This window comes from Scophthalmus maximus, chromosome 21, assembly GCF_022379125.1.
Source record: "Scophthalmus maximus strain ysfricsl-2021 chromosome 21, ASM2237912v1, whole genome shotgun sequence".
In the NCBI taxonomy this organism is placed as follows: domain Eukaryota; kingdom Metazoa; phylum Chordata; class Actinopteri; order Pleuronectiformes; family Scophthalmidae; genus Scophthalmus; species Scophthalmus maximus.
The window spans coordinates 9,203,037-9,217,549 of NC_061535.1; the positions used below are offsets into that span (position 1 = coordinate 9,203,037).

General features: G+C 41.5%; 1 protein-coding gene across 1 annotated transcript in view; it reads left to right on the forward strand.

The window, feature by feature from the left end:
- The first annotated feature begins 232 nt into the window (after positions 1–232).
- Positions 233–14,513, forward strand: part of nrp1a (neuropilin 1a) — a 166,709-nt gene continuing 152,428 nt past the window's right edge. The window contains exon 1 of the mRNA XM_035619378.2: positions 233–403. The gene's annotated coding sequence lies outside the window, so the exon portion shown is untranslated. The remainder of the gene's footprint in view (positions 404–14,513) is intronic.

Sequence of the window (14,513 nt, forward strand, 5' to 3'; positions counted from 1 at the left end):
TCTGAGTTGTAAGGGCTGCGTAATGTCACCCAGCTGTTGTGGTCAAACGTGGTACTGCAGCTTTCCCCGACGTGTCGAGGCTGAGCGCCAGGTGAGCACAGGTGGACCTGGCGTCCTCTGATTACGTCAGTGAAGTTATTTAAACGGTCACCGTGGTCCTATCGCGAGACTTACGCGATGGCACGTGGCCAGGCCCATACAGCAAATGTGGAGGGAAATAAAGCAACAAGCCCAGAGAGTTTGGATTATAACAGCTTCTCAGTGTTGCTGAGAGTATTCGCTTGCTAATGCTAGCAGCTAGTGGAGCAGCGAGGGAGTGAGGACGCAACAAAAGGAGCATTACAATTAACAAGTGCAGTGAGACGTTACGTGACCTGGATACTTCACATCCACGGGGGCAAAGGTGAGTGTCTTCTTGTGTTTTCCTGGCTGCGTGGTTGACCATCTCCCTCTGTGCATGTTTCATTGACCACCTTGGCTGTGTGGTTGCTGATGGTGAGGAGATTGTATTCTGCACCTTGTCTCTCCTGGACAGTGAAGGTGTCACTGTTGCAGTTGTTGTGTTCAGTACGGTCCGTACAGTTGACACAGGCCTTTGAATAATTTGAGGCTTCTCCTGTTTTGTGTTTGCTGGTCGTCCTGTCAGCTGTTGGTCTGCTACATTTTTTTTAAACTTTTGTGGATTTTTATTTTCTTTAGGATTGATGATTTGTTTAGTTGTGTTGTCTTTGCCATGCGTACAGTGCACACTATTCCTATACTGCTCTATACCTGTAAAAGAGTAAGCTCGGTTGTAGGGAGTATATTTATTTGTGTGCTTAAACTACACATGTACACAGTGTATGTTTTCCATCTTTGATATGTGCATAGTTTATTTTTTAATCTAAACATAAATCTGAAGTAAACTAAACTAGGTGGTTTGGGACATTGCATCACAACGGAGCTGTGATTTTTTAAAATGTGATTTTCTTACCATGGTTGGTGATCAATGAAAGGAGTTATCATGCAGGTACATGCGCATTATACTATACCTTCACATAGTAATGTGGTGGAAATAATCAGGATAAACTGTTGGCTACAGTGTTAATTGTAATTGTCCTAAAATTGAAAGGATGAAGGTCTGTAACACCTTAAACTAAAGGCAGGTCATCCTTACAGCCTTGGGCTGTCTCATTAGTGATCAAATCAGTGTTGATGGGATACTTGCATAAATTAAAGCTGGGATGTTTTCGATTGATTATGATTATTATATCCAACGTCATCAGGGTACAAAGTTCCATTGTCCTCTGTAGCCGCTTCATGAACAAGGAAACCTGCAACGGCCAATGTCTTCTCCATAAGGAGGAAGATTAGCATCTGTTTCCGTCTTTGTCCCATCAGTTATGATAACCAATAAGATGAGAACTACCAAAAAGGAAAAGAAACAGAATTATCATTTAACTGAGAGAGCGAATGCATCTTCTTGTATTTCACTGAAGACTTCAAATGATGTATGTTACCCACATGATGTTTTGGGCGGTTTTGAACTTAAAAGTGTGAATTTCACACATGTAACACTCATCTTACAAATTTCGGTAACTACAAAATCATATCTGCTTGACAATTGAGTACGTATTTTTGGCCATTTTAGCTTGACATTGTGATGTGTAAAGAACCTGCTTCCATAATGTAAATCTATTTCTAGAGACGCATGAGACAAATTAACTCGGAGACAAATCATCAAATGAAACTGGAATAAAAAACAATAATTTTCCTTCATATTTACCTTTAGGTAAGGTTGAGCTGGAGTACATGGAGACCTTTCACACACACACATGGCTTTTTTCCGCCAAGTGCCAATTAGACACCGAGTAGGGGTCTTCACACAATGCGAGTGGGGGAAACATAACTCTACACACATACTGTAAAGTGCTTGGCACATAAGTGCCTACAATGAAAATGTTAAGTCTCACTGTACATATTTTTGGTCGCATTTGTGGTCTCACTCTGGAGCCCTGATGAGATACTTAAATAAATCCTGTACAAGTCCTTACCTAAATTAAACATGCGAGTTACCTTAAAGATTATGAATAACAATTATCAAAGTGAAGTCTAAGCTAATGACGATACCTGTTAAAGGAGGATGAGGATTAGCATTTGCCTCGTTTTTACGCAGACTAATCCAGCGATAGGTGAGGGTGATCAGATTGTATCACACAGGCCGAGTAATCGACTTCACGTGTTCTTTTTAATAATTTTGGGCAGGTAATCAGCAATTTGAAATGGATTATCTTTTGAGACTAACCTTGCCAACCCTGTTAATCTATTACAGTTCACCCTAATGTAATTTCATATTAAACTGGGTGACAATTCATTAGGTGGGTGAGGCAATAGGAAGGACCTGACCCCGCAATGGACCCACAGTGACAATGACCAGTAACGCTAATGGAAATCGTGGAGTGAGGGGACAAGATGGCTGTCATACTCTCAGCAAAGGGCATGATCTCCCTGACAGGGAGAATAGGCTTTTTGTAATTATTTAGCGAGGACATTAGGAATGACCGAAGTAAATGGAGATCAGATGGGAGCTGAAACACAGAAGCAGGGGACATGAGTGCTTGTTGTGAACTGTTGCTTAGTGGGTACATCTTGCGCAAGAAAGCTGTTTTAATGGCCTCACTGTCTTTGCTTAGGGGTACAGAATGTGAAAACAGTGATATTTAACATGACTCTCAACATTGCAGCTGAATGCCTCAGATTAATGAGGCCTATAAAGGTTTTATAGCCCCATGTGATTAAGACATTAAACCACCTTAGGTGTGATAATTTACTTTTAAGTATAGCAATATTCCATGAAGCCAGCATGTCATGGACCTTTTTATGTGGATCTCAGCCTTTAATTTCAAAAGCTTGGACGTGTTCTTGCCTTTTTCTTCTTCTCTGTGTTTTGTCAGCTGTATGGCCACACAGGGCTGCATTTCACTCCAGCATGCATTAGGAGTACAACATCTCTGCATCCATAGATAGTTGGGGATGCAGTTGTAGGGTAGAAAAGCACTGAGCAGAGTCTGCTGGTGTTTTAACAATCTCTCCCCTGAGGGAAATGTAGACGATTTCTTTGGCATTATTCCAAAGAGATAACCGAGTCAGACATGAGGAACCCCACTGAGGTGGAAGGAAATGGCTCAATGCAGGGCTTCCAGGCCATTGTGCATCACACTAGCTCTCTAATTTGAATGTGATCTGCGTCTATTTCTCTGTCACAGGTTAATGAGATGGTCTCATATTTTTAACAGATGGTGCACTAATGATTAATTGGCTTTCGAGCAAACATGAAGAACTGTACCACTGTACCACACATTTATAAACAACAATGTGCTCTCTCTCTCTCTCTCTCTCTCTCTCTCTCTCTCTCTCTCTCTCCTTCCACATGTGTAACATCTGAAGATGTTTACCAGCACAAAATAAGGTTTATTGTTTCTTTTGTCAGATTGGTTCCTAATGAATATTTTAGTTTGTTTGTTATAGTTTTTGTTGTTGTTGTTGTTTCTGTTTTTAAGAAAATTAAATTTAAACTCAATTAAAAACCATGAAGCCGAAGCAGTTTTTTGCGATTGTCACGTTAATTTAGATTCAACAGCAATGCACTCTTTAGTGAAGACTACAGTTCATTTGTTAGTTGACTCAACATTTGTTGAAACATTGTCTAATGCTATATTTCCCCTATTTGTCTTTTATGAATGGCGTAATGAACAATGAAATGTGCTATTGTGGCTTGGCAAGATGGGGTTAAATAGGCCTCTGCGCTGGAGAAGTAAATTGCCGTTCTTTGTGAAGAAAATAGTGATGGAGCGAAAATGGATAAAACTCCTTTACAAATAAACCATTAAAAAGAAACATAAATCTGAGAAAAAATTGCATGCCACATTATCAAGAGAATTGCAAAAGAACAAGGGCACTGACTTCAGTCATATTGCTAATGACTGCAGTTACTGACACAAGTTTAGTTTCCACCAAAGTTTATTAATACACAAGCAGGCACCCATTGGGAGAGACATGTCACACCACCTCAGGGGGTGTTGAATCTCACAGGTTAAACTTGGAGCGAGAAGCGTGGGCCACCAATCCACCTGCTATTCTCCATTACACTCTGCAGATTGTATCAGAGTGAGCAGTGTACAGACTCAGACAAGCAAGTGTACAGACTGTACAAACAAACATTTACTTAGACGTATAAAGAAAAGTGTTTTCAGGAAACTGGTCGTAGGTCTGCGGCTATCTGCTTTCATTTCACTGAAGGATTCTGAGTGCTTACCATCAGCGATTGAAGGGATGGGGAGTGATTGTCTTCCCTTAAGAAACCCCTGACAGCTGTCGTGACCACAATATCTTGTGCAAGAGCAGAAAAATGAGAGGGGGGGATAGAAAGACAATGTGACAAGACAGTGACACAAAATAAGACAACACAGCCATGTGTCCATCCACTGCAGGCAGATGCTTTGTTGTAAACACATAGCAGAAATGCAATGTGCCCTACAAAAAAACTGAAACTTTTAAATGGGTTGATGTGAGTGGACTGACTGACTGAGCTGTCTGGGAAACACATTTAATGTTGGACAACAAGTATTGACATTGAGCTGTCAGTGTGTTCATAGAGTGTAGATTATAGGCAGTGCAGCTTTATAGATTTTTATAGAATATAGAAATATGTAGACTTTCTGGCCTGTAGTGTGTTTGCCGCTTGCTTTCAGCTTTGTTGGCTACTCATGTCAGAAAATCCAGGTCTTGAAAACAAAGTGGAACCGGGTGGAGCTGAAATGGGATGAGCGTCGTGGCAACGAAAATCCTGAAAGGTGAATTACAGCAGAGAATATTGCTCCATTGTCCATCATGCTTACATCATGTGAGACAGATCGGGGGGTTGAGACTAAAAGTTAGAGAAACCACAGCCAATGAAACTCCTCCACCGTGGATGCTGAGGCCCACTTCCTCCAGACTAGGAGTCATGTGGAGGGCTTAAGGTTAGCTGCTGCTGCTAAGCTTCCACCACCGTTGATCTAAGCGCAACCACACAGCCACATGAAGAAAGAGTGAGGAGAGACAAAGGGTGGTGATGGTGACAGGAAGTGGGGCAGGATTAGAAGGATGGATTTGGATGCTGGTGAAGGGTAACCAGACGGTGAGAAGTAAGGCAAACCAGTGAGCAGTAAAGCTCATCGTGGCAAATGAGATTCAGCAGTCTTCTGCTGGATGGTGGTCCATAAAACATGGTTGCTGCTCCAGCTGAGGCCCGGTGTGCCTGAGTGGTAGAAGGACGGCCCTCTAACCTCCAACCAAACACTATGTTTCAAAATTATTATAAAATTAAATCTTTTATTGCTTGATTGGCCAGTTGGAGGGTTAGGTAGTGCGGTAATGTTTTATGAAGGTACATTCAAAGATTCCAGATTTTTTTTGTTCTCTTTTACAATCAGCCTTGAGTGCATTCAGTTCTCATTCAGTTTTGCTCCATCTCTGGAGTGTCCATGGTTACAGCAAAGGGAAGAGCTGTCTTTTTACTTAGTTTCAGTCTGACGGCCCTCTTGGACTTGACAAAAGATTTGTTGAATCTCCAGACATCGCTGTCAACCTCTGGGTATTAGTGTCAGGGCACCACGATGCGGACCACTGACCCATTCTTTCTTTTGGCATAACAAAGTGGCTTTTCAAACATGCAGGATTTGTCTCATTTTAATATTTAGCACCCATTCCCTGTTCCCTCAAATGCAGGGGACCAAAAACAAGCGTTTTCCATTAAAAACCCCCAAGTATGGCTGAGAAATGATCCATGTCCATGTTTCCAGATAGAGAACAAGACTCCCTGCATTTTCAGCTGAATTAATCTGTGTTTATACTGAATATCATGTTGGAGATATGCGGTATATTTATCAGGAAGTGAAATACTTAGAGGACATTTGAATACCCAATGTTGCCAAGCAATGTTATCCGTCAGTCGCATTACTCTTCTCATGCCAACTAGCTTGACTTTCGAAAAGAGCTTTAATTTTCACCTGACTTCTTCGCTAAATGAGGAGTGTTAACTAATACCTAGAGGCATGCAGCAGAATAATTTACACTATTGAGATGACAAGAGTGTCAGGGAATTAATTATGGCATTAAAGCTGCAGATAGCAACAGTCTCTATGCCTCTGAGAGACGAAAAACAGAGACGAAGTGGAAGAAAGCGAAAATTAGAGATAGTTGGGTCGGAAGTTATCTGCACCCTGCAGCATAATGGGGATGTTGAACATAGCTAAACACTTAAAAGTGTGATTCAGTACAGGAAGAAGCGCTCAGGAGAATAACCTCTGCTTTATGTCTGGTTGTGAGTATGGTTATAGATCACCTGCACTTGCTCCCCCTCTTCCCTTTGTCTTGGTTCCAACTTCAGCAGAGCCAAATTCTTCAGTTTGCACTTGTGAAGGTACACAGGAAGCCGACGCTCTTTCATCTCCAGCTGATTGCTGGGACGTTATTGCTTTGACTGAGGGTGACAGCAGCTGTCACGCCTGTCAAACGACTGGGCCTGCAGCATATCAAACTGCAGGTTATGGTGTGACTGGTGACATGCTCAATCAGCCATTAAAGCGAAATCACTGTCAGTGTTACATGGCCGCTGACAATCAGTCATCACAGGGAGGAGACTCATAAGTCCAATTGGACTCAAGGTGATTGCAAGCAAAGTTTATAGTTTAAGGTTGGGTCAATATCCGAGTTTGTGAGCGTTTTCTCTTTTTATTAAATATTGGATATTAGCCAATCATATGTTCACTCCCAACATGATAGAGGTTCCTGTATGGCCTGTGATGGTTTTGAGGTCAATTTGTGTCCTGTCTAGGCTTCTCCTTCAGTGTGAGCATGTGGGGAGGAGTTGAGCATTGTCAGTGGGAAATACGTGACACCTGTTCTGTGTGCACATCTACCTACAGAAGGTCACTATATGCAGAAGTCACCATAGTCACCAATCTCTTTTTCCTTTTTATATTTAGACTTTTATAGACTAATTCACTGGACATAAAAGTAAAAAAAAAATTGAGGAAAGAATTTACCAGATTTTTTACAAGACCCCCTGTAGTGTTCCGGACGCCCAGTTTGGGAATGACCAGTATGAATCATTCGTTTATTGATTAGACTATGAACATTTTGCTTTTGTACCCGTTGGATTCATGTAGCTGAAGATTGTGAAGACGTCATACAAACTGTAACCACATGTTCTACGTTATCACCCTTACACAGTCTTTTGACTTAAATTCTTGTGCATGCGTTTGATGTATGTTAGCGCGAACGGCTCATGGCTTCTGGCCAGTTTGTTATATGGGTGTTGAAATGTGGTTCGCATTGGGCAGACAACTAATCATATTTTCTTAGGAGTTTCATTGTTGTTCAGGGGGTTTCTCTGCTCACACTGTTTGTGTAGATGAATGTTCAAATACATTTTACGATACATATTTCAATACTCTACAACAACGTGTTGTGTTGAATTATGAGAAAAAATTGTAGTTACTATAGTTCCACTATTACCAAATGTATCAAACTTCAAAACGGTTTCCCCACAAAAATGTTCCTTTCCAAAGCCAGTCCCCTTTAAATATGGGAACAATAAACAAAACAATAAAAAATTTCCATAACCACTCCGTAAAGGTTTTTTTCTTTAAAGCAGAAGTCAACACTTTTGGGTCACACATAAATCCAAACCAGCGCACACAGGACTGATGTAAGAAACTGAAAGAGCAGAGAAACATGCTGTCAAATGCCAAGAACTGCAGTGAGAGATTGAATCCAGGTCTGTCCACAGTGGAATATTACAGTTATGCTGTAATACTGCACAGAGGGCCATGCTCCCCATAAAACATCAATTGAAGCTTTCAGAATCACCCCGCAGGTCAACCATAAACCTGCAGAGACAGCTTTGAAACTGTAGGTGTGGTGTTTCAATTTAGGCCAGGCTGTAATGGAAACCTTTCTCACATGAAAGGAGCTTCGGGTGAAGGCAGGTGGAGTGTCACGTACTGCTGCCACTGGTCAGTAAAATGCATAGAGGATAAGAGGTAATGAGGAAAACAAACCAGTATACAATCACATGTATAAAGAAACCGTTGAACCCTGAGAACGCCGTGTCTGTCAAGCTCATTCCAGGGGTTAACAGCTGGCTTGTGCAGGAGGAAGGATGAGGTGAGGTGAGGATGGGTTGCAGGTGGAACGGGGGAAAAGCACCTAACCTTAATCCCCTAAACTTTCTCCTGAAGGAAGCACTTTTTTAATACCAGACTTATCCTTCCCTGGGGAGGGACCGTTATCAGCTGATTCTTTCTTCCTCCCCCCTGCCCCTGTTTTGCTTTTCCCCGTCCCTCTCTCTGATGCATCTGCCAGGCGTGATAAGGCAGACAAACGTTACCTTTACAGGGCTATTAAAACCATTTCCCCTCACAGTTTTGAAATGATTATTGCCTTAGGCCCACGGTTACAGGTTAGCTCACCTCCATCTGCCCATATCTGGGTGGCTCTTTGAGGCTTAGGGCCGGCTGGGTGGTTGAAGATTATAGGCGTTGCTTAAAATGCTTGAATACCAGGGGAAAACGGCAAAGGTGGAAGGGAGGAGAAGAAAAGAGGGGTGGAAGAAATGAAAAGAACCGGAGTCCTGACGTCTACAATGCTGTGGCGGATGATAAGGGATACAGTGACAGCTCTTCCTCCCTCTGTCTGGGGCTTTATGTGGGACACATTGTCAGGGAAAGGGCAGTCTCAGTCAGTCATCAAGAAAGGTGGGTGGTGTTTACTGCATTGTAAAAGGATATATCCTTATTTTGTTTTATATTGGATTAAAGTGAGATATGAATCTTGATTCTAAACACCTTAGGCTGCAATTGTTTGGTGGAGGAACAGATTGCAAACTGAAGCCATCTCATTTACAAACACTTAAAAATTGCTTACAGTAGACATTTGTTAGCCATTGAGACAGCTACAGTATCTATCCCCCAGCGTGGCTGCTTCCTGCCTGCCAGCACTGTCTCCCAAATCCTCTCAAGCTTTACGTCTGCTCCATAGAGATATCACCACCAACGGCAGCTGCCGCCGGCTTCCACGCATTACCTCCTTCTCACTTATCTGTCTCTGGCTGACTGATGGTCTGCCCATTTCCTGCAGCCCATTGCATTGTGTCAATTATTGGTTGTCCATCTCGGTCAAACTTGATCCTTTTTTCTATAATCATATAGTTTTTTTTAAAAAGATGCTGGGCCAGACTACTAAAAGACGATGCCAGTTCAGTTGTAAAAGGGAACTGCTTTCGTTCATTTACTCTGTAAAGGTGCAAACAGCCCTCCTCTAACCGCTCTGAAACCTTCCTAACACAATAATCTGATGGCCGAGGCATTTAATTGAGGTAGCAAAGGATATATATTAACATTAATTTAATTGCACTCAGAGAATTTCCTCTCTAATTGACCTTGGCCCCCTTCACCACATAATTACCAAGAGCGTCGCTTTAACTCACCGCAGCCAGAGACATCCTGTAAGGTCAGTGACCCTGCAATCTGCATAAAGAATTAAACAGATGATAAAGCAGGGTTTACAACAGCCTAATGACAAATTATCAGCTGATAGAACCTGCAAATTCATTTTTAATGTAAACCCTGATAACAAGTCATGTGGGGACCAGTGCGTACGTGGCTAATAAGACCAACTGGGAGGCAAAAAGGTTAGTTAAATAGAAAACAGCTGTCTTTTGTCTTAGTGCATTAGCGCGATTACGCCAAATAGAAACTACGGAGAGCTGAAGCCAACATGAGTTACAGATAAATGTTTTTATGGTCGATGCTAAATGCCAAAATCGCTTGTTACTTTGGCATTTAAGACAAGTACAATCGCTCCTTGGGGCAGCTAGTTTGCACTAAATATAGGCTCGGTTTATGAACACGACTCCAGCTGTAAATTGTATCATTTAAAAAATCAGTCTACTGCCACTGAGCTTGGAATTGATTGACAAAAAGTCCTTTCTTAAAGCTGCGAAGAGAGTGATTTGTCACTGGAGACATCCACTGCTGTTTCCCTTGACCTTGCGGCGAGCACTAACTTGTTATTCTATACAATAACATAAGGCACCTTTTGACTGGAGTAGCTCCTTTTAACCAGAGCTTCGAGCCAGTGGTTCGCCGGGGGGTGACTGGAACTGCTCAGCCATGCAGTCGAGAGCCTGCTGAGAGCTTTTCACCCCGGTGTTTAATGAGCTACGTTCATGTCCACTCCACATCCATCCCAATCCATTATTGGCTCCAAAAAGCTTTCAAAGCATCATTTGAGCGCTCAGTTTACTTAACCAATAGCCTAATCATGATCGGCCAGTAGTCCTAAAAAATAGGTCATTTGAATTCTAATTTTAACAATGGAAATATCTTGGACATTCAGACTTAGTTGAGAAGTTGGTGAAATCTTGAATAGTGGTATCCGCATTCTCATCACAAGTGAAAATAGATGTACTCGCTGTTGTGCCTGTACTGCTTCTAAGACCTAAATGACAAGGGCAATAATGTGGCTATAAATTCAGCTCCCGCATTTTCATACTCAGTGGCCCATTTCTTAGGTTGGACATGTTTTTATTGAGAGAACAAAACCCGCATCAGTAACACGCTCTCAGGATTAATTGGAGGCCTCATAGGTGTTTTAAAGCATCCGTTCTCCTGCGTTGGAGCCCCCAGGGGTGTTGTTTTCTCTGCCGTGGTGTGATGAGGAAATTTCTGGTTATGAAAAAAGGAACGGCGTGAACCTAGCCTGCAGTCCTGAGCTGGCTCCTCGGGGAGATGAGAACATCTTATGAGCGAAGCCTTTCAATAATGGAGTTCAATATTAATCATCTCCGTTGCATGTTCGCTTTGTGTCTCCCTTCTATTTGCTTTTCTTCTCAACCACAAAAAAGCCCCTCTACTGCTACCATTCAAGTAAATCTCTTCCTTCCTACCTTGTGATTAGGGAATACTGGCAAATGTTTTTTTGCCCTGACTGTAAATGCCTTGAATAAAAGGGGTCCATCAACTAATAAACCCCAACATGACACAGAGTGGCTCTGAAAATCGGAGAAATCAATATCTGAATTAGACGACTTACAGTCCAGAGTCAAATTATATGTCTTGGATATAGACCATCAAATGCATTTCTAATGTTTGAGCGATCACTCAGTAGCTATAGCATACTGTACCTTGCTAACCCAGTATTCTGATAGGCTACTTGTTTTCAGATCCAGATTTTTTTGTATTTAGCAATATGGATAACTTTCCTCCCAGATGGAAAAACTGGCCAATTCCAAGTCTGACCCAAAAGGTGCCTATGACAATTGAAGCGTGTTTGCAAGTATTTCCACTTTATACTGATCGGTTTTAGACATTGGGCAAAAATATTCAAACCAATATTTTTTTATCAAGGTTATTTAGCAAAACTAGATTTGGGAGCATTTGAGTGGCAGGTTTATAATTGGCAGGCATTCAACCTCACTGTCTAAACAAGCCCAGGGGAAATACCAACTTGTTTGTGTATATATGATTGGAAATAAAACATAATGGATGTACACAAACACCAGAAGATTTCATATTCATGATCGTTTACAGCTATTTGTTTGATGTGGATGTTTGCTCATCTCCAGTGTGTTTGGAAACAGTATTTGTATTCTTCACTTGCTTCAGTTTTTAACCAACTTGCTACGAGACTGAATCTTACCTCGATAGCTTGCAGCGATTAAATGACTAGATATTTAGTTGAAAACAGGATTTTTAACTGTGTTAAAACTCTGTTTCGTTTTTTATGCAATAACATTAAATTGGCTGTAATGTTGGCAAGAAATACCAAATTCTTTGAAGTACTTGATCAATACACCCATTTATTATCAAGCACTGTCAGCTGATCAGCCCCCATTGCTAGTCTGAGGCCGCATGTGAAAACGGTTGCAGGTTGTGTGTGAGCGTATGCCAACAAGTCCTAGTCATCATGACTTATTTACATTGTTTACTCTGGCTGTTCCCCAAAGAGGCCGAGCAGGGGCACGGGTGGAGGAGGTGGGGGTCGCTGAATGATTCACAGAGCTCAACAGGCAACACGCTGGAACATGCAAGGGATTTTACATATTTATAGTCAGAGGTGTTGCTGGCCTGTTTGCGCTGCCTCACAGGCCCAGCTCGAGGCAGATCATGGCATCTAGTGTTACCTGATCATCAATGAGAAGCAGAGACATATGAGCAGCTCATGTTTTTGTTATACTCGCTCCCATATTGAAAACATACGTGTTTATGTGAACATCATGTAACATATTTTAAGAAAAGTCAGATTTTAACGTTGGAAAAACCAAACCTAGTTAAAGTGTATCTGCGTGAGCCACAGGCGTATTTGCGCTGCCAGAATGTGAACGCTGTGCTTACACATTTAAGACATTACCACCACGGATACAGCAGTTTCAACATATGGTCTCTATGTGTACAGTGCGTGCCAACAGTTAATCGCACTATTTCCTGTGATTCCGATCCCATGGTGCGCAGATGACTGATACCCAAACAGCAGTCTTTTTAAAGAATAGAATGAAAAGAAAACCGATGCACAATATCCTATACTCCACTGATGAAGAGCACATTTCAGAAAGATTGATGTAGGGAAGACGACCCAACATCAAAAGCCTTTTTTTAATATCATAGGATGGAGGAGTTATATATTTAAGGACTTCAAAGTTCCATATGCCTTCTGAATATATTTATCTGATCACTGTCCAAAAAACTGGATTTCATCAGGTATTGATTGAGGTAATTTCTCTTGAGCTGCCTGTTTTGTTTTGCCCGTCTGTGTCTCTTTAGCTTCACTTAAGAGGGACGTCTGAGGCAAAGTGCTCTGTGTGCTGCTTCTGCAGGCTTCAAAACCAAAATAAAGTAACCCACAACTGAAACCTCTGTTGAATTAGATTAGTTAATTTGCACATTACACAATATATTGTTGATGCCTGTAGAGGAGCCTATTTTATTTTAAGCAAGATTGGTTTTAACAGCTGATGTCACTCTTCACTGGTATGTGTTGTGGCAAATCATTGTGTTTAAAAGTGCTTTTATTGTGTTTTTTTATTGTGTGTGTGTGTATGTTTATCGTAAACCATGTCTGTGAGGCACATTTACTTTACGGGAAAATAAAATTTGAATTCAATTGAATTGAAACGTTTTGTTTCAGAGGCCAGCCAGTGTCACAAGCTAAACGTTTGTGACGTCCGTAGAGGAGGCAACGTGAGCAGACCTTTCCATGTGAAGAACTATTCAGATCTTATTTCCTAATTATCCTGACATACTCCAGACGACATGGTGCTAATCAGCAGCTGAGAGTGTTCGGGGCGCACAGGGGAGGGAAAAGAGCACGGTGGATAATGCTCACCTTCTTAACCAAAGGTTTATTCTCAGCCGTTGTTGCCTTGGTGAGCCAGCCCCCGCTGTGAGCAGAAACGTGCTACATTACCAGTTCACCGGGCTCTTAGAAGCCGCAGCATCACACAGAGCTCAATGGGTGCGCCTGTTGGCGTACAGATGGTTGTGGCGAGGCCCTGGTGGAAATAACACTAAATAAAATTCTCTGAAAATTCTCTCTCGGGATGTGACAAAAGAAAAGTGGGGCTACCTTGCCACCTGCAACGTCTGGCACCTTCCTCTCCTCTCTGCCAATTAAAAGGCTGAAAAAATAGCCAAGCCTCCAAGCTAAGTTTTGCATAATAACATTTGCATAAAATGAGACCATCTGTTTTGAAACCTTTAATTTTTTCGACTGTGACTTTAATGTGTTAATGCTGTGAGCTGTGATTTGCTACGGCGTTGATTTCCTTGTGGGCAAGGCTACTGAACAAAAAAATGAAAGAGGTCTAGATCCCTATTTAACACAACACAGGCAAAGTCGCAGCTCAGTTTGCGGCAGCATGGCAGTTTGACACGTGATGCTAATAAGACAGTGACCTGATTACTTTTATGCAAATTATATATGTCAATATTGGCTCAGAGAAAATGACATGCAAGTCAAGATAATAGTTGCAGTAAATGGCTGCAGCGTTTAAATCCACACTGTAGTGAAAGGATAGTTCTGGTTTATTAAAACTTGGGTCTTGTTAATGTAGTTTGGGCCATAATTTGTAATTGTTTTGATCTGAGGATATGTGATGCTGCCACAGCAAAGTCCAAATAAGTAAGAAATGTGACCAGTTGCACGATCAGGCAGAATAAACCACTTTATTGGGAGGAAAAAATCCTAAAAAAATAGAAGTAGAAACCTCTTAGTAAAGTATGGTTAATACAATAGATCAAAGTTCAACACCACTGGAGCAGATGTGAGTAATTTACTTTGATAGATAGATAGAAGTACTTTATTGATCCCAAGCTGAGAAAGTCCAGTGTTATAGCAGCAGGTATCAGGCACACAACACAGCCTATAAAAAAATCTAAGAAATACGAATGTAAAAAAAATATAAGAACTGCAAAACAGTACAAGTAAGGAAT